Source organism: Brienomyrus brachyistius, chromosome 14 (assembly GCF_023856365.1).
Source record: "Brienomyrus brachyistius isolate T26 chromosome 14, BBRACH_0.4, whole genome shotgun sequence".
Lineage (NCBI taxonomy): Eukaryota > Metazoa > Chordata > Actinopteri > Osteoglossiformes > Mormyridae > Brienomyrus > Brienomyrus brachyistius.
Window position 1 is genome coordinate 3,821,530 of NC_064546.1, and position 20,471 is coordinate 3,842,000.

Sequence of the window (20,471 nt, forward strand, 5' to 3'; positions counted from 1 at the left end):
CCCTGCAGAGGAAACCCATTTCGGCCGCTTGTATTCACGACCTTGTTCTTTCGGTCACTACCCACAGCTCATGACCATAGGTGAGGGTAGCAATGTAGATCGACTGGCAAATCGAGAGCTTTGCCTTTTGGCTCAGTTCCTTCTTCACCATGCCAGGCCCGTGCAGCGTCCGCATCACTGCTGACACCGCACCAATCCATCTGTCGATCTCCCGCTCCATCCTTCTCTCACTCATGAACAAGACCCCTTGATACTTAAACTCCTTCACTTGGGGAAGGACCCCATCCCCCTACAGCTGGAACACACCCTCTGGTCTCCCTTCTTGAAGAAGGGGACCACCACCCCAGTCTGCCACTCCAGAGGCACGGCCCCCGATGTCCACGCGATGCTGCAAATGCGTGTCAACCAGGACAGCCCTGCAACATCCAGAGCCTTGAGGAACTCCGGGTGGATCTCATCCACCCCCGGGGCCCGGCCACTGAGGAGCTTTTTAACCACCTCAGTGACCTCCGCCCCAGAGATAAGGGACTCCACCCCCAAGTCCCCAGACTCTGCTTCCTCATTGGAAGGCGTGTCGATGGGACTGAGAAGGTCTTCGAAGTATTCCTTCCACTGACCCACACCTGAAATAAGTTAGGATAATTCTAAGCATATTAATGGCTTGAATGGAACAAAAGCTGGGGTCTCAGAACTCTTGAGCTACGGCGTGGAGTTTCCACACTGCTGGTGTGAGAGGTGTCCGATTCTACTGGCATCATCAGCCGCCAAAATCAACCTATGGGGCCTATAAGAAGACCTGAGTCGCTGCTGCCGGATTCACTTCACTCGTCATTAATTCTGTTTGTGATGGGGTTTGTAAGGGCAAGCCATCAAAAGCATGAATAAAACCCTTAGCGGGCAGCTGCCCATTAGTAAATGAACAGCGATGCCTCATTGTTCAGTTCAAGGTCTCGACCACAAATCTTGCAGCATGTATTAAATGTTACACAGTCCAGATCCATAAACCAAATGATTTCAGCAGCTGAGGTTGAGTAATTAACTGGGTGACTGAAGCAGATGGCCTACAAGAGGCAGGGGGATAGTGGTACTGCGAAAAGCCAGAGCCTCGCAAATCCTGTTTTGTTAGCCCCTATTGCCCTGTTTAGGCTAAACTGCCCAATGCCTTTTCAGAAATAATTGCATTAAGAAAACCCATTAGCAACAGCAACTGGAGTTCACATAGAAAAATCACAAAGTACTTAGTCATTTTGCAGCTGCCAATCCATTTCAAAAACTGCTTATGCACTTGGAGTCAAGGTGACCTGAAGTGTACCCTGGAAGGTGCAGCTTGAATAAGATACACTCCGGACACTGACCTCCGAGACCGAAAACGCACCCATCCACTACAAAACGCTGCAGCTTTCAAAAATCAAACAAGCCATGTTATAATCATAAGCGAGTTCAATTAAAATGGGCACCCCAAGGCACTAATAAACATGGACATGCATGCACATTTATTAGCCATAAATGTAGTGTCAAGCAATTGGCTAAAAAGGACGTCAGGTGCTGTTATGTGTCTATAAATTCCAGCTGAAGCTTTCCTGAAGGTCAAATTTTAAATCACCGGAGAGAACACAGTCATCACCTCCTCTGACAAACAGCCAGCAAGACAAACTCAAATCTAAACATAAAACCCAAATGTGTAATGTGTGGCCACCATGAAGATCTATGACAGAGAACAATGGTACATTAAAGTGATCTAGAATGAAAAAGGGCATGTTCTAATTTTAGGCACATCAGATACTAAAAGACTTTTTATTGGTGTTATTTTCCTCAACATCAGCAGAACTTTAACTAGCTTTCGAGCAATGTGAGCAAAAGGGAATTCGCCCGAGCAGCTAGTTCGACTAGCGCCTCTTATTCTCACTGCCAGTGTCATGTTTGTTTTCAGAAATTCAACCTTAAATCCGCAGAAGGATATAAGTTTCAACTCTCAAAATGAGTCCAAAAAAATCCACCCAAAACAAAAGGAATGTAATTATGAGGAAAAGTCTCATTTATCAAAAGAGCCCCTGCAAATGGAGAAACTTTGTGGGTGCTAATCTGCCACACGTGCAGTGAGAACTGCACCACAGTGCACACTGTGCTGGACGCCTGCAGCCCATTCTTACACAGTACGCTGAATCTGTTTAAAAATGAAGCAGCACTTTCAGTGTCAAAGCCATAAATATATTTTCTTCTAAACACATGCAAGTGGAGGTTCAGTGGCTACATTTTTGTATGACTGTGGTAACATTAAAAAAATAAAAGTAAAAAAAATCTACCTCAGTAGACAGTGACCATGTAGTACAAAATAAGATTCCTGCTCATTGTCAACCAATGTGTCACAGCTCAGCTCTATTCTGGATATTCTAATCGCATACTGTGTACTTTTTAATTTGCTTGGATGATGTTCACTTGCATGCACTCTTTGTACTACCTTTACACTTGGTCTCTTTTCTGTCATGTGGATGCTCATCTGTGTTCTACAGTCTTTACTGCTGTATGCAGAAGAATTTCCCCCTGGCATCAAAAAAGTTTATCTTATATTAATTTAGATTCACCCTGTGCCGTAAACTCTAAAATGAGTCAAGGAGACTGCAGTAGAAACATGAATAAACATTGGAAGTGCTTCGGAAATGGAATTCATGTCCTAATTTAGCATATTTACTTAAAACTATATCCCATTAGCAAAAGCATTTTAACAAGGCACTAAGCTAACATTGAGGATTAGCCTGTCTGGAATGTGTACACCATAATTGCAGTAATCTTCTCAATAACAGACCCCTGGGTAGAAAAGTACCCCAGTGTCATGCTGACTTTACTTCCTACCACCCATGCCACACTACCTCTTTGGGCAACACAGAGACTGACTGAGTGAAAGGACAGGTGCGTGTCAATAAGAGCGAGACACATCAATAATATTCATGTATTCCTACCCCACAGTTAATTATATGTGGTGTAACGTAAAGCTGAATTTAAGCCAGGGCGTAGGAACTGGGAGGATGGATACCTCCAATATGTAATTTGGATTCGTTCACCCCCTCCTGCCCCCCTCCCCACCCCGGCCAATAAACAGACCTTTGTATTTAAATTGTTGTGTTCCACCGCAATACCAGACTTTCTCATATGCCATTGAATTTCACCCTGTTTACATTTGAAACATTAAGTGGTACCAGATAATGTGCAGTCTGAATATCAACCATCACTGCCGGTCTGTGTATAGGATGACACCTATTTTCCGTATGACTGTGTTTACACTTACATTGAATCATAGCCTTCAAATCACTTACAGCATCATTATCAGATTTGTTATTTATTGTAGAGTCTGTACAAAGTACAAATGCCTTTGGAAATGGGTGCCAGTTTACTCCCAGCATGATGCCTTCTTCATAAACAGCACTACAGTGTCCCATCAGAAATGTACAAACTGTTTACACTCACTCTCTCCCCGCAATGTCACAGTCTTGGCCCTGTTTAAAAAGAATTCACACTGCTCCAGTTATCTGATCTGGAGATGAGGATTGAGTAAACGCAGCAGGATTTAATTTATTTAAGAGCCATCTGTTGTCAACAATTCAAAGGAAAAGTAACGAAACCACTTAGCTTACTAGTCTCTTACATATATCACTATATATATATATGCCTAATAAATGTATATCTAAACATATATATTTTGAGCTACGAGACGGCAAACCTTCTGCAAACTTTCTCTAGAAGCCGTCTCTGTTCTTATTTTTCATTTTACTTTCACTACTGGAGTGACAACCAGTGTTTGTTTCCTTGGGACTAACATCTGCAGGCAACATGATGCTTTTCATGGAAATAATGCAAATATCCTTCAGGGAATGGTAGGCAGAAATCCATTAGGGACTAGGAGGGGGAACCTCCTGGAAGGAATAATTGCTTCCTGTAAGAGAGTGAAAATCGTTTTTGTGGTTTCCAACAGAGTTAAGTGTAGTCCTGCGTGATAGCCTGGGTGGGATCTTGCACAGAGGAAAGGAACTGAAAAGCATCTATGACTAAAGAGGGGAGTTTTGCTGCTGTAAGCACACATCCCTGCTTTTTATCTTCTACTCTGCCTGTGTCCCAATAACCTAATGGTGGTGTCCACTGGCGTACAGGAGCTGAGCCTAACCTGAGCCATCCCGTAAAAACAGACTAGTTACAGTGTAGTTCCAACTCATTTAGGTTTTCCACTGCAGAAGGGTCAGCTTAGTAAAGGCGTTGCCGGGTTTGGAGAGCAACAGTTACGTAAAACCAAAAAGATGCTTATTTACTGTCCAAACAGTATTCATTCTAATATTCTATTTGCAATTATTATTTTATTATTATTTTTAATTATTTAAATTATAATTTTTAATCTATGTGCTAATTTCTGCTAGCACACGTGTGAGAATCCCTGTATTATGTTAGCATCAAATGCTAGTTGAATTAGCATTTGTTTACATAAATTAACATTCTGAATCCATTCTGTTCAGTTGTTCTATAGTATTTTTTAAGTAGCAGGTTGAAAAAACTTTCAAGTTCCAAGGTACCAGGAACACATAAATACATTGCAAAGTGCCATACTATTAATAATGTATAATATAGAGAATATGACCTTTTTCCTTCAGATAATCCATGTGCAGAACACCGGTATCTCCATGCAGTTTGACCAATCAGATGGTGGTGATACCAGCTCAGTTTAGTGACTCTTTGGTCCTGCAAGTATGTAGGGCCATGCCAGCATGGGTACAGCTCATTTACTGTTTGGGTACGACTTCCATCACTTATAATGATAAACCAGCAGTTTGCAGTACGGCTCGGGTACGGCTTGCATCACTTATAATGGTAAACCAGCAGTTTGCAGTACGACTCGGGTACGGCTTGCATCACTTATAATGGTAAACCAGCAGTTTGCAGTACGGCTCTGGTACGGCTTGCATCACTTATAATGGTAAACCATCAGTTTGCAGTACGGCTCGGGTACGGCTTGCATCACTTATAATGATAAACCAGCAGTTTGCAGTACGGCTCGGGTACGGCTTGCATCACTTATAATGATAAACCATCAGTTTGCAGTACGGCTCAGGTACGGCTTGCATCACTTATAATGGTAAACCAGCAGTTTGCAGTACGGCTCGGGTACGGCTTGCAACACTTATAATGGTAAACCAGCAGTTTGCAGTACGGCTCGGGTACGGCTTGCATCACTTATAATGGTAAACCAGCAGTTTGCAGTACGGCTCTGGTACGGCTTGCATCACTTATAATGATAAACCAGCAGTTTGCAGTACGGCTCGGGTATGGCTTGCATCACTTATAATGATAAACCAGCAGTTTGCAGTACGGCTCGGGTACGGCTTGTATCACTTATAATGGTAAACCAGCAGTATGCAGTATGGCTCGGGTACGGCTTGTATCACTTATAATGATAAACCAGCAGTTTGCAGTACGGCTCGGGTACGGCTTGCATCACTTATAATGGTAAACCAGCAGTTTGCAGTACGGCTCGGGTACGGCTTGCATCACTTATAATGGTAAACCAGCAGTTTGCAGTACGGCTCGGGTACGGCTTGCATCACTTATAATGATAAACCAGCAGTTTGCAGTACGGCTCGGGTACGGCTTGCATCACTTATAATGGTAAACCAGCAGTTTGCAGTACGGCTCGGGTACGGCTTGCATCACTTATAATGGTAAACCAGCAGTTTGCAGTACGGCTCGGGTACGGCTTGCATCACTTATAATGGTAAACCAGCAGTTTGCAGTACGGCTCGGGTACGGCTTGCATCACTTATAATGGTAAACCAGCAGTTTGCAGTACGGCTCTGGTACGGCTTGCATCACTTATAATGATAAACCAGCAGTTTGCAGTACGGCTCGGGTACAGCTTGCATCACTTATAATGATAAACCAGCAGTTTGCAGTACGACTCGGGTACGGCTTGTATCACTTATAATGGTAAACCAGCAGTATGCAGTATGGCTCGGGTACAGCTTGTATCACTTATAATGATAAACCAGCAGTTTGCAGTACGGCCAGGGTACGGCTTGCATCACTTATAATGGTAAACCAGCAGTTTGCAGTACGGCTCGGGTACGGCTTGGTTCTTGTTGACAGTGGAAAAGCGCCATAAGTGCTTCAAGTAAAGGCTTTGGGAGCCACTTGCAGAGGAACAATGGAGCAAATATTTTTCATATATCCCATATTTCTATTCATACACACACACACATTACAGCTGAGAGTGAACCTTGGGATCTGAACACTGGACAAATTAATAAATGAATGAGAGATACATTTATGTAGCATTTTTAAGACTCCCAAAATGCTTTACAGAACCAATGGGGAGCCACTTGAACCACCAACACTGTGTAACGCACTCCTGGATGACGCGATGGCAGCCATTCTGCACCAGTACACTCACTACACAGTAGCTAAAAGTGGTGAAGGGGCAGGAGAGAATTCACCAGTTAGATGTAGTGGATAATTAGGAGGCCAGATCTGAAAAGCCCACAGAGGGAAGTTTTGGCCAGGACATCAGGGTACCATCCCTACTCATTCAAAAGATGCCCAGGGATCTTTGCTGATCTCAGGACCTTCATTTTACATCTCATCCAAAGGACGGCACCGTTTGTAAGTCACAATGTCCCCATATCTGTACTGGGGCATTGGCATCCACACAGACTTCAGAATGGGCTGAACTGCAGCTGGTATGGCTGCTGGTAAGCTATAAATCCAGCTTCCCTGTTTATTTATTTTCTTTCAGGGAGATGCAGCTACTCTGCCAAGCACAGGATTCAAACTGGTGACCCTCAAATTACAGGCACTGTGGCCTGACTCACCAGACTAACACCACTTAGCATTCACAGTCTCCCATCCAAGTTCTGTCTGACCCCAACCCTGCTTAGTGGCCACGGTTAGGCATATTCAGGGTGAAGTACCATAAGTATCACTGCTTAACTGGCTCGGGTATACAACCCGAATATGCCAGCTGCCCTAGAGTAGTCATACATCAAGCCTATGGCATGTGAATTTTAAGTAAGCTTTGTGCTCGTGGGGGTATTAAAGCAGGACTGAAATGCTGATGTTTATTTCTTTGTACGTTGCACTGGAGACCTATGGTGGCTCTGGGCAGCCATTTTTGTTGCTATGATAATTATTCCGGAAAGCAGGCTGGAACTGTGGAGAGTCACATGACACTGGAGATTAGACAGCACTGTTTGTTATAAGGTGGGACAGGAAGGGGGTATAACAAACATGAATGCAAAAAAAAAAAAGAAGTCATTTCGCTGGAGAGGAAAAGAACCAAAATTCAGGCAAGTATTCAAGGTATAAGTGTCTAACCTGCATTTGGGTGCTGCCCCCCTACACAAAACATAACGCGCTGATTAATAATAAGGAACAAGGAGGAACAAATCAACAACAAACCCTGTGACCTGCCCCCCCATCTAACCTTTGCTATTTTCACAGGCTCTAGAACATACTGAATGAGGTCATTTACCCAGTTCAGTCTCCAACCAACTGCAACACAACAATGCATATTTTCACCAATTTCACATGAAACGACAACATATATTTTTGCAGTTTACAGAACTTAAACACTCAAAGGCGACCCTCAGCAAAAATATGAATATTAAATATTCAAAAAACACAGAGTGCAGAATGATGTACCAGAGAAGCATAAACAGAGAGATGTTGATGACAGTTACACTAATCGGCCATTTCAGCTTAATAAGTATATTTCCGAAGAACAATATTATACTTTGTGGGATCCTAGTATAAATGAGTAACATATGGGTAAGCCAGCTGGTGGTTTGTAAGGAAAAAATAAAACAAGTTACGGGACAAAATATAAAAAGCAAGCATGGAGCTCAAGACCTCTAAGCATAGCGTAGCTATCCTTCAAAACCATGGAAAACGCAAAACGCAAATTTCCCACCCGTGGGACTAATAAAGGCAATCTTAAAACTGGTCAACAACAAGTCAAAAAAAAAAACAGTTGTCAATACTTTAGTAGTCTTCCAGAGCATCCAGCTATAGTGGAGGTAAAAAAAAAAAAAAAAAACTACAGGCAACCCCAAGTAACTTACAGGCAATTCGTACTTACCAACAGACTGCCAGAAAGCCTACAGTATAAAAAAATTTGGGTTAAATGCAGTGATCCGTAATAACAAACGCACGCACTACTTTTTTACGCTCATAAAATCAGCTCAAGCTCCGGGTGAATACCTACTGGCAGTGTAGAATTGGTGCCGAGTGTAAATTATGTATAAATTAGCAGTTCGGTTTCTGTTTGGGAAGGAATGACATAGAGGGATTGGTTTGGAGTTTCTCCTCAACATTGTTAAACACGGGCCTCTGTGCAGAAGAAATAAACACTCTTTCCCCATCCAGCAACAGTACAGACACCCAAGCAGACCAGAAGGCCTAATTTAACCTCAGTGTCATTTCACTCTTGCTAATCACCCCCACCATTATCACAAGCTCCTCCGGATTCTGACAGCCTACCTTATTTCAGCGGACAGACCTGAGAAGAGTGATGCAGTGACTGGATCAGAACTCGCTTCACGTTGAGAGACAGAATCTCTACTGAAAGGAAATCAGTCTTGCCCAAAGTGCTCTACTCTCTCCTTCCCTGCTGATAGATGATAGGTTCGGTTTTGAGCTTTAATTCATGCCTGGTTTGAAATTTGTATGAATATTAAATTAAATATAAAATTTTACCAAAATCCATTGAAGAAAAATTGACCGTGGTGTAAATCAGCATGCCTGGAAACTACAGGTGCAAGGCAGGTAACAACCTAGGATGGCACTCTCACGCGTCATGCACTCTCACACACCTATCTACAGACAATTTGGTAATTACAATTAACCTCAGAATGTTTTTCTACTGCAGGGGGGAAAGCTGAGTACCCAGAGGAAACCCCACAATGACATTCAGAGAACATGCAAACTCCACACACATGGAACCATGGCGGGCACTCAAACTCCGGCCCCAGAGGTGCAAGGCAGAGTGCTAAGCACCACCATGACGTCCCTGAAATAATCCTATCAAATACAAATGACTTTTTATTCACATATTGTTTTATTTATTTTTTGTTGGTTTGAAACGGTAACTCAATGTGTCAACAAATGAACATACTACATGTGTACTACTGTGATCATTGTTACATGTGACAGGTAATTGTCATGTCTATCACGCAGTGACGGACCCACCCCAGCTCTGGCAGGTCAGCTGGAGCTGCTTTGCCCATTTCCATTCTGTCCGGGGCCCAAACACACACATTAATTATCTGGTTTACACAATGGAAAAAATATTCAAGATGGACCTCCCCGAAGTGAAAAATATTAGCCCCCAAAGTTCTTTTTAATTTGGAACAAAACAATAATGTTAGGGGGTCCCTAGATCTTGCCTGATTTTATTTTATTTAAGAATGGCTGAAAACTTTCAGGTGCAAGGCGGGGAGGAACCCAGGATGGCATGTCAACCCATTGCAGGGCACACTCATACACCATTCACTCCTACATGCACACCTACAGGCAGTTTGATGACAATAGTTCACCTGGATTACCTGGAGGAAACCCCACAACAACACAGGGTGATCATGCAAACTCCACAAGTCTGGAGCCATGGCAGAAACTCAAACCCTGGTCCCAGAGGTGTGATGCAAAAGTGTGAACCACTGCACCACCATGCCACCCCCACTGAGAAATATGATGCTCCTTTATAGGAATATGATAAAACCATAAACATGTGGGGATCGTTAAAAACCTCCATGGGCGTGGGCCTGTTCCTAACTCATAAACTGAAGAGCCCCAGAGCATTTTACTCTCTGGTAAGCATGTTCTAGTACGACATCTGTGAGACTGACTTCAGCAGATTCCCATGCTATGTCAGCTGTGGAGAACACAGGTCCCCAGCCAATCATGAATGATAAGACAAATCATGCTCTTGATGAATCGATGAAACGCTTCCGGCGCCCTTTCGATCCTCTTTGCTGCAGATATGCTGGATTGACTTGGGCAGAAGGCCTGACATTGCAGAGGGCCCATTCTGGCACAGACGGCACAGGCCCTGCCGCTTCCCGTCCTCCGGAATCATCCTTGCCGTACGTCATCCCAGCTGCATCTTTGGCCTGTTCGGGGCTTCCAGTAGCAGCCTTGCTATAAAGCAATATGTGACAAATGTTCCTTGGATACCCTACTTAACTACACAAGTATTTGTGCTCTTTCGAACATTTTTTGGTGATGGGGGCGGATGCGCGGGATTGGGAAGAGCAGTGAGCCAGCACATGCCTGAAAAGACTCCAGGAGGAGAATGAATTCCAGATGCTATTGCAGTCCGCTACCTTGCATACAGGAATGTTTTGGCTAGCCGTAAAACATCCCTGCTTTCTTCGATATCCTTCGAATTCCACAGTGCCGTTTTGTCAACTACCTCTCCCTCCCAAGGGATTACTTCTCATATCAGCAAGATATCATGGCATTGGCCACCAAGAGTGCTGAGAGAGACCAGGAGAATTCTTCATCTAGAATATACTTTGACCTAATAAGTATGCACCGGAGTTAATGGCTTCTTAGAGGAGGCTAAATTCGGCATGCTCATGAAATATTAAAGTTAATATGAGCTAGGAAGGTAATTTTATATTTCACACACTTATACTTCCCAATCTGAAAAACCTTTCTGTAGGTTCACAGCAGAGCTGGGACAGCATCGTGAGATCATTGGACATTTGTCCATCATTCTTAATTGCAGGATGTACCTAAACATCAGAAAGTTGTGTTGATAGATATATATATGGATAGATAAATAGATAGATAGATAGATAGATAGAATAGGATAGTACAGTCACTATTTCTGCTTTTAAAGAACAACAAAAGATCCCTGTTATACTTGTCAGACCTACTCCTTCAGATGTGCATTAAAAAATGCAAGAGAACATTTCCATAGCGTCCCAGTTCCGAAACAGCCAGTGTTGATCTTTCCACAGTCAGTTGAAGTGTCTGTTTTTAGACAGCTGGCTTTTTCAATGAACTGCTTCTTTCTTCTTTGCCACTGCAGAAGGCAATACCACTCAGCATCTCCATGTGGCATCATGACGTCGAGTGACTGCCTGATGGTGAAAGCAGAGAAGGCCCACCCTAATGCGCAGCCCGCCTTTTCCCATCAAAAGCAACCGTCTGGGAGCCATCTAATTAGCCTACAGTGGGTTTGTGGCCCTGCCAGTCACCAAATAAAGTATTCTACTGATTGGTGCCTTAACTTACCCAATCACGGCATGGCTTGAAAAAAATATATGGTATAACAGAACTAAGCAAAACAGTCCATTTTGACACTGAACAAGAAGATCCTAACTTACCGATTACTGGTGCGATGTTTATTATTTCATGAATTAATTATGCAGACGCCAGCCAAATTAAGCAGTCAAGTGTTGAAATAACGGTATGATACAATCATATCGAGCCTGAGGAATTTAATTTCCTTCCCTTCCGTAGTTTCAGGCTTGTGACATAACCTTGCCGTAATTGCTTTCAGAAGCTCAATAGCAAAGCAGGCTGGACCTCAACAATAGCTAGCAGATCTCATCCAATACAATGAAATCTTACAGGCTAAATAAACAATGGGCAAAAGCCAATCAGTGACTGGGCCTGTGGTTCTGTTGGAAAATGAAACAGGTAGCTTATTATCACCTATAACTCAACAGAGTATGAGTGACATGGGTTATTTATTCAATTGCCGTGTTATGAAACACTAAGAATAGTTAAATATGCCACACTACACACTGCAACAATTGTACAACTGTTGTTCCTCTTCGAAAATTACATTGCTAGTGTAAACTGATAGTCTGAGGTATCGCTTGTGTTTCCAAATTTACCCCACACATAAATTCCCCGAACTGATCATGATTTCCAGGCGAGTTTATCCCCTTAATGAATCATCCGAATAAGAGTGCAATGCGGACAGAGGGAACGACAGGATGTGAAGATGCTAGGCTTAGGGAACCTCGGACACTCTACTAGGTGCAACACCAAGCAAACGTGCATCATTTCTGGATCTGTCACATGACCTGATTTATTATGTTGTATATATAAAAGCCGCATGACCCTCGAGCAAACGATTTCTCCTCACGAGCCGCAGCCTTCGAATCCACCATCCACGCCCGCCTCCGGCATCATCTCCGCTCATTGCGGGCAGCTGAGCAGCGCAGCAGATGCCAAGGTAAATAGGAAAAAGCCTCATAAAACGGGCCCGCTCCAGAAAGACATCTGAGCCAGCCGCTGTTTAGGATTGTTATATAAAGGCCATGATCCCCTGCCTTTCTGTGGGTCGGGTACCATGGGAAACAGTCCTGGTGGGAAAAGAAGGCACCATTAAGAAAATATGTTTAAATATATATATCAGAGAAATAAACTTTGGAGAAGAGTGCTTCAAAAGGAGGTTTCAAAAGGAGGTGTTATATGGAGAAACTGATTGTACATGCTTGAAAAATACAGTAAAATTGAATCACAAGGCGTACAAGAACAAGTGACGTTTGAAAGTTTTCCACTGTTTCCAGCTACAGCCACAGATCGAGAAAATCTATGTTTATCTGACTGTCCGACACGACCACTTTAACGTTCCCTCGTTTGCCTGGAAGTAACCATAAACTCATCCCATAATTTCCAGTAAGGCTAAAAGCTAACTGTCAGTGCCAGCTCTGATTCCAATGACACACGCTAATATTTGTGTTAATTATCTGTTAGAAATTTTGAATTTTTTGTTAAATCTGTATCATAGACTATTTCCTTGAGTACATTTAGCTGAATAAAAGTGGCTATGGTATGCAAAGAATAATTGAGTGTTTTTTAACCCATATTTCAATGTATTTACCAGCTGTTAATGCTAATGTAAAGTAATCATCCCCTCCCTTGATCCTGATTGATGTAGAAACAGTTTCTTGTGACTTTTAAGGGGCTGTTCTAAGATAATAGGACATCCGGGGCTCAGCCTAGAGTCCTGTCGATGAGTTGAACTTAAATAGTGGAAAGAGTAAAATTCTATTTGTCTATTCTATTCAAAATATATTAGCTCTGTGTCCATGGCCGCTCCGAAAAACCACATTATTCATCATGCATATAATAAGCAAAACATGACTAAGAAAGCTATGCTAAAATATTCCAGGCTTAAGCCTCATTAACCTGACCCTGGCACCACCACTGGTCACTATGCCTTAGTTTTCCTGCTAGCAAATTAAGTTTGTATACATCTGGGGCTCAAGTGGATGAGCATAGGGGAGGGCATTAAATGAGGAAATCTTAGGAAATTGGCTGGAAACACACTTTACGTGAGATGTTCTATGAAGTGGCAAATGGCCATTATGACGGCCGTATTCTCAGAGTGTTTTCGGGTCTGAAGAGCAGAAAGATTTGCCTTTAATGCACTTCCCACTTCACTGGGTCAGCCCTGCAGAACCATGTTAATCTATCGCCGTGACAACAGAGTGGGGTCTCCAAGCAGCCTGGAAAATGAAGCCACCAGAGACGGTAGTGTGAGCTTTGCACTGTAATAAGCACTGAACCTCTATGAGTTCTGAGCTTTCAGGCTCAGGCTTTTCAAATGAAGGCATATTTGAAACAGGAAGAGGTCAATTATGAAAAGTGCTGAATGAAGCACTATCCTACGATCTGATTACACGGTAATCTGATGGTCTAAGCAGACGCCTTGTATTTCATATATTGAGTCCTTTTATATATATTGATATTTCACTGATACCCATGGAGATATTTTGTTCTCTTTACCCCATTGTGCTTTCCATGAGACACACATCCAGGTGAGAGTAAGACTGGGGGTGAAAGCAAAGGGTCAGCCACCAGCAGCTGGGGGTTAAGGGCCTTTCTTACTTGAACCAGTAACCTTTTGATTACAGGCACAGAGGTTTTACCTGCAGAGTCACACACTGCGAATATATTGGTGTCATTTACCATCAGAAGTATATGATTGTATTATACAAAAGCCCAAGAGCCTGTTAGATTGTTTTGGTACAAGAGAGGGGTGCTTTATGTCCTAGGCTAGTCTAAAGCCTCAATCTCAGATGATTTACTTCATTGGTACATCCCATGTTAAGCATGTGTATTTGAAACATAAATAATCATTAATAATTGGTTTTCTATGAAAAGCTTCAGAGTAAGAATATGTGCCATCCTGGGGGGGGGGGGTGGACTACCTCACACAGCAACCTTTTTTAGGAATAATCTGATTATTATATCCAAGGCTACCAATACATGACAATGAAAACACATGATCCTTTCATGTGTATTTTGTCTTTATTGCAATCATTTGAGATTTTCTCCTGCTGCACTCTCTCTCCTGTCAACCCTGTCATCTATCACCATGCATCTGACAGAACAAATAAGGCTGGGAGTAATAAGTAAATTAAAAACCCCTGGCAGATCTAGTGATGTAACACATGGTAACTAACTGCCAAAGCCCATTAACAATAAAGTACCCCTACCATTATACTTGGCACTGTTGCAACGTAAATCACATGCCCTTGTTATAGAACCTTTGAGAATATAGTATCCATTCTGATGCCCCGTTGCCTTATATATCTTATTCCTGAGTGATGTCACTTCAGTGTTCTTCCCAGAACTACGCTGGGGCATTTCGGTCTACCAGGAATGCATAATTCCGGAGTCTCAGCCCAAATAAACTTTGCACCGTGTCCCGGATGAGTGGAGTCCCTCAGCAGGCATCCAGAGGAGTATCTGGGATACCGTGGTGCAGAAGGAGGCCAGGTCTGGGTGCATCCTCCCTGCTCCTGCCCAAACCTTCACCAAGGTGACCTCTGCCCCCTCTCGTACAGCACTGGCTGTGGCTCACTGCACTGGCTGTGGCTCACACCCCTCACTGCTACCTCCGCTGCCTTACCCATCATCCCAACACACGTAAACACCACACACTCTGGCTATGACATACCCCACAGACTCAGAGACAATGAGATACGCACACAAGGCTTTTTCAATACTGAACATCCCCCATAAAAACCCCCCCTCCAACAAAAAAATCTATCCACATCACTTATTTACGTCCTGCTGATATTTGCGAAATGTCAACCAGCAATCATTCTGGCTCCTCGTACTGAATTAGCAATTCATGAGTACAGTCAAATTTGGTTAGTATTGGAGGTTTGTCGACAACAAACATATATTAAGGGAAGGTATCTGTTGTAGACTGTAATGCATTATAGGCTGCAGTCACAGATGATGATGCCTTCCTGGGCCCATGCCGATGAAATTTAGCCCCTCCCACTGAGCCTTCACAGCGAGCGATACAGTACGATAAAACCAATCGCAGGAAATGTGCTGCTGAGAGGCAAATAGCTTTTTATTTCTCTTTGTTCATTTGGTCTTAGTAACGCCACAGGTCATTTCCAAACTGATAAAAATATATAAGTGAGTCTGTAGTTTGATTTTCTCACCAAGTTAATTGTTCTGGGACTGGCCCGCCTGATTTTCTACTGGCCCACCCACGCTATGATCTCTAGCTCTGCTATTACCCAGCAAAAGTAGCTTTAGTTGTAATGATAACTCCAAGGTGTGAGACCCCAGACATACACATAAGCCCTCAAAACTAACCCAGTACCCTTGAGGTTATGCCTGAATGACCCATAACTTTACTACCTGTCCTATTAACAAACAATCAAACTTTCCTATGTTAAATGAACTAATAGGCTGTGGTTTACATGGTGCATCCTGGCCTAATTGGCTGACCACCATTAGGCCTGGTGATGTGATTGGTGCAAAACACATCAGGTGGTATGCCAGCAGGGACCCCTGGTCTCTCCGTATCCTGTGTTAGGTAACTAGTCAATGTGCAGGGCAGAAATGCCAAAGCCAGCTTCATTGTCTCCTGGAATACCACTGCAGAACGCCGGGTTCAAAAACACTGCAGCTAACTGCAAACGTTAAAGGCACAGGAAAGGAGACGGCCCTTGTGAAATGATCTTATCTTTCCAGGTAAGCTGCCCCCTACGTGCCAGCATGGATGGAATGAGTGCAAGTTTAATGCTGATATTTCAAAAGGCCAAACTCAATGGAAAGAAATATCAGGGAATGAGCCTAGCAAAGTCACGTAAAACATGTAAATAAGTACTAAATGGGACAACAAAAAGAACTGGATTTACAGTATAATAAGTACTTAGTCTGTTTTTGGCTGGCCCGGCAAAAAAGAGATTACTGTTCATTTACATTAAAGAGGAAAGTCCAGGAACGTTAAGGCCCCTGTTATTATTGAGGAGAGGTCACAGAACAACGAGAATGCATTATAACATTTTAAGCTGCTATTTTTTTTTGTTACAAACCAGTAATCATTTTGGAGTGAAAGCTCTTGCCGTGGCGAGGGGGGGGGGGTTGGGGGGGGGGGGGGTGTTCCGGCGTGCGGAAGAGATCCCTGAAGCGGGATTAAAGTGGACTTCCAGGAAGATTGTTAACCTGCTCCACCTTAAAGCCCGAATTAACTGGGATTTAGCTCTCATATGGGCAGAGAGAAAGTAACATACAGGGGCCACCCGGACATCCATGATGGGTGAGAACAGCCAAAACCATGTTTGTGCCTTGGAATGTAGAAACAGAGAGACTGCATTCAACATACTCCACTGCATTCAAGAGGGACTTTAACATCACAGAATCTGCTTCTGAAACTCCACTGCTGCATATAGGAGCTGCAGTCCACAAAGCTCTGTGAGATTTCTGTGATTTGGGAAGCACTCAAACTAGAGCTAGAGACATCATATTGCATACTAACGCTTGTTAACTTACTGATAATGGAAAACATGGTGCTTCAGCAATAACTGGAATTAACGTTTCCTAGCCTATACTTGCACAATTATTATTAACATCTACAATTACAGAATTAACCTTTTCTAGGATATAACAGAGGTGCTATTTTTTTTTTTTATTTGGGCCTATTTTGCTGTGAAAGCGTGTATCTAAATATACAGGCTTGACAAAAGTAATTTCAGGCTTGAACAGCTTCAGATGTCATCAAACAGTAATCATTTTGGTTTAAAATAGTCCCACTATATTTAGTCTTCTTTGTGAAGAGCACTATTATTTCTTATTATTATAAAATTATCTTCAGGACGCTAAAGGAAAGCAGATGAACGGCATTCCTAGGCTTGCCGAGATGTGGCACACCCGACCGAGAGGCGCGTTTTCCGGAAACATCCACCCAGACGTTACGACAGATCGCAGCCTGACAAGCTGTGGCCTCCCAATCCGCTGTGGCCATATTCCATATGACTGGTCATTGTCAACCTCTTTGTTTGTGTGCTTGATTTAATTGACCCTGTGTCCCTCTCCTATACTTTGATGATCAGAAGTCCATCCTTGTACATTGGATAAGCTGTAGATTAGCCTCAAAGGGAAAGCAGACCCGCTAAACATGAGGTCTTAGTGCTTCTTGCTGAGGAATTAATGGTCTTATGGTCTTAGCAGGGAGGGATGTGGCTCCATGAACAGAGATGGGGCCCGTTGCTGCCAGTGTCCCTGTTGCTGTGCACCAATTGTCCTCTGAATGAACACCCACCTCTTAACCTTGGCCACAGTGGGGCCTTTCTGAACATAAAGGCTTCCTCTCACTCTGGTTTCAAAAGATGACTCCTCTTCTAAATTCGCCCACACACACACACGCACACAGGGAAACAGCACCACTGATCCCACCCCCAACACAGATAAAACATCTGCTTTGTCCAGCTGTCTGACAGCTCTATAATATCAGGCCTATCTGCCTATTAGCTTCATGCTGGAGGTCTCCCCATTGCGTCTCCCGGAGCCAAAAAACCAGCTGACAGCCCAGCTACTCAGGGACTGAGTTTGTTCAGTTGTGGAGCCTGCAGTTCTACCACTGAGCAAAAAAACATAATCTGCACAAAATCCCACCGTATAAATGGGTAGGACTGTGCTTTTCACAAGCAGCATAGGGCAGCATCCACTCCTCATCTGCTCTGCCCATTTCCCATGACCGTGCATCCAATACAGGGCCATTGTGAGGGGGGGGCGGGGCAGCTTTGGATAACAGCATCTGATAAACGGCTGAATGACCTAGTAACGTAAAGTAGGAGAGAGTCCAGCCAATGCAGACAGGCTCCAGGGCCGATGACTCAGCCAAGCTGCCTACTCCGCATCCCTCGCCCACGCATCGATCCCTCGCCGTGCGTCCAAGGCGATGTTTACGGATAAACAGGCCAATTAGCCCAAGCATACGGCGCACCCGGCTTTCCTATGGCGGGGGCGAGGGGGGAGCTGTATCACTAACCGACAGGGGGGCATTCAGCCCCCTCAATAGCTGGCAGAATACTGCCGCTCGGTGCCCAATAGCTGAGCAGTGTCATGTGCTGAGGGGGTCATGTCCTGGTGGTTGCCCCTCCCTCAGTGCTCCTGAATAAGCTCTGCCACCCTCTCCCCTCGGTAACAGGAAACCCTGTCGTCTCTCCTGGATGACAGCAGTCTAAAGGCCGAACGCATCACAGACAAGTGCTTGTAAATGGCTAACTGTAATATATTCTGATGTGCTTTGCCTATTTAAACAGCTTATCATAATGCAAGAACAGGTTGGACCCATGATTCTTAACCTAGTCCTTGGAGACTCCCAGACGTTTGCTCCATCTCGGCTCCCAGTATAGCTACACCAGGTATTTGGTGTCCTTGATGTCTTGGTTCATTCTTCATTGTTTGGTTCAGCTGTGCTGGGAATTGGGAGGAAGCACTGTCTGGGGGTCCCTGAGGACTGGGTTGGGAAACACTTGGTTATATAATATGCTAGGATCAGAAAATTAAGCATACAAGGCTCCAGTCAATCAAGGCTTATTATCAAAACTTTTTGGGCATCATTACTGGGATTATCGACATGTGCGTATAGAGAATTACCCCCAGGGACAAGAACAATCATATCTGAGCACTGTGAAGAGGCAAACAGGCGGCCTCTGAAATGTTCAACGAGTATGTCTACTCTTCAGTTCCTAGAGGCACCGTCTTAGTGTTTAGCTCCGTTGTAAATTATGCATTTGCCCTCGCAGGTCAGAGTGAACATGCTGCTGTCAGGCAGGGTCAGATCACTGCACAGTCAGTCACTGCCTGCTTTAGCTTAATGGGAATCGATAAAGTGTTCAAGGGGGAAGCAGATGCGACCTGCTGCTGACTGCCTGACAATCCCACACATGGTGGATTTTGAAGCCTCATTTCCCCCAGTGTTAATAAGTACAACCCTAGGGTTGCTGGAGGGAGGAGACAGCTCATTACCAACAGCGCGCTACTGGGGAACTGCAGTCAAAAGCCACATTAATGGAATTGTTTCGCCCTGCCTTCCTGTCCACTGCCCTCGTCCTAAGACTCCCTCAAAGCCATGCGGGCAGTGATCCGTCTCCCTCACTCCACCCCACACCCCCAGTCTCTCTCCCTCCCTGCCGAGTTCCCTGAGTACCAGGAACGTTCCCAAAACTGTGCCGGCTGACTCCAAGCCTGCTTCCAGCACAGATCCAGCCGATGTTCCAGACTGAAACCCCAACTTCTGGGCATTTCGCCACTAATCACAAAAGCACAAAGATACTAAGCAAACAGCAAGCGAAATGCAAGTTGCAAGTAATAGAAACTGAGAAATGATTAACATTTTTCTGAAAGATTCTATACTCGGTCTCTGAAGGATGTTAAGTGACTGCAAAGATGTAAACAATCTGCCAAAGGAATGAGAAAAATGAGTACAGAGATATATGTAAAAAAATTATAAAATAGAATTAAATTAAATAAATCAGCATTTGATGACAGTCAGTCTTTGTTACGGCAGGGTAAATCTAGTCCTTAAAGGGACCTAATGGAAGCATCACAATGCAGTTAATTAAATCAGCATTAAAAATGCGATAAACTAATAGAAGAAAAATATGTACCTCGTCCCATCCTGAGATTTCCAGACCACTTTAAATAAATCTGCTTGTCACAGTAACCATTGAGCTTATCCATCCTGTAGCTATTGTCTACATACTGTTCCTTCCCTATTCTCTAAAGGTCCATCCATCCATCAATAAATCCATTTCACATAATTGCTTAGTCATGCATTCATGCAGTTTTTTATCTTTCCTGAGGAAATTCTGTGCAAGCACCTTGCTCAAAGGTACAACAGCAAAGCCTGTGTACACACACAACCTGACCCAGAAACATTTTGGCCCTTAAGCACTGACCTACCAGCACCTACTACATCTGTACTGTGAACAATAACGGAATTTGACAAACCTGTCTCACGGCAATGACCATCCCACCTTAACAAGCATCAGGAAATCTGTAGAGCTGATTAAATCTGTGGGCAGTGGATCAAATGAAGGCTTTCTAAGCTTCCAGTGTCCACTGGCTTCCTTTGCCATCACTATTAGACAAACTGAATAGGCTTCCAATTGAAATGTCATTTAAACCATAACCCAGTAGTGCAGAGCATAACCCTG

At 43.7% G+C, this 20,471-nt stretch overlaps 1 protein-coding gene across 2 annotated transcripts in view; it reads right to left on the bottom strand.

Annotated features, from left to right (window-relative positions):
* evla (Enah/Vasp-like a) overlaps positions 1-20,471 on the bottom strand; it is a 64,778-nt gene that overhangs the window by 31,121 nt on the left and 13,186 nt on the right. The window lies entirely within an intron of this gene.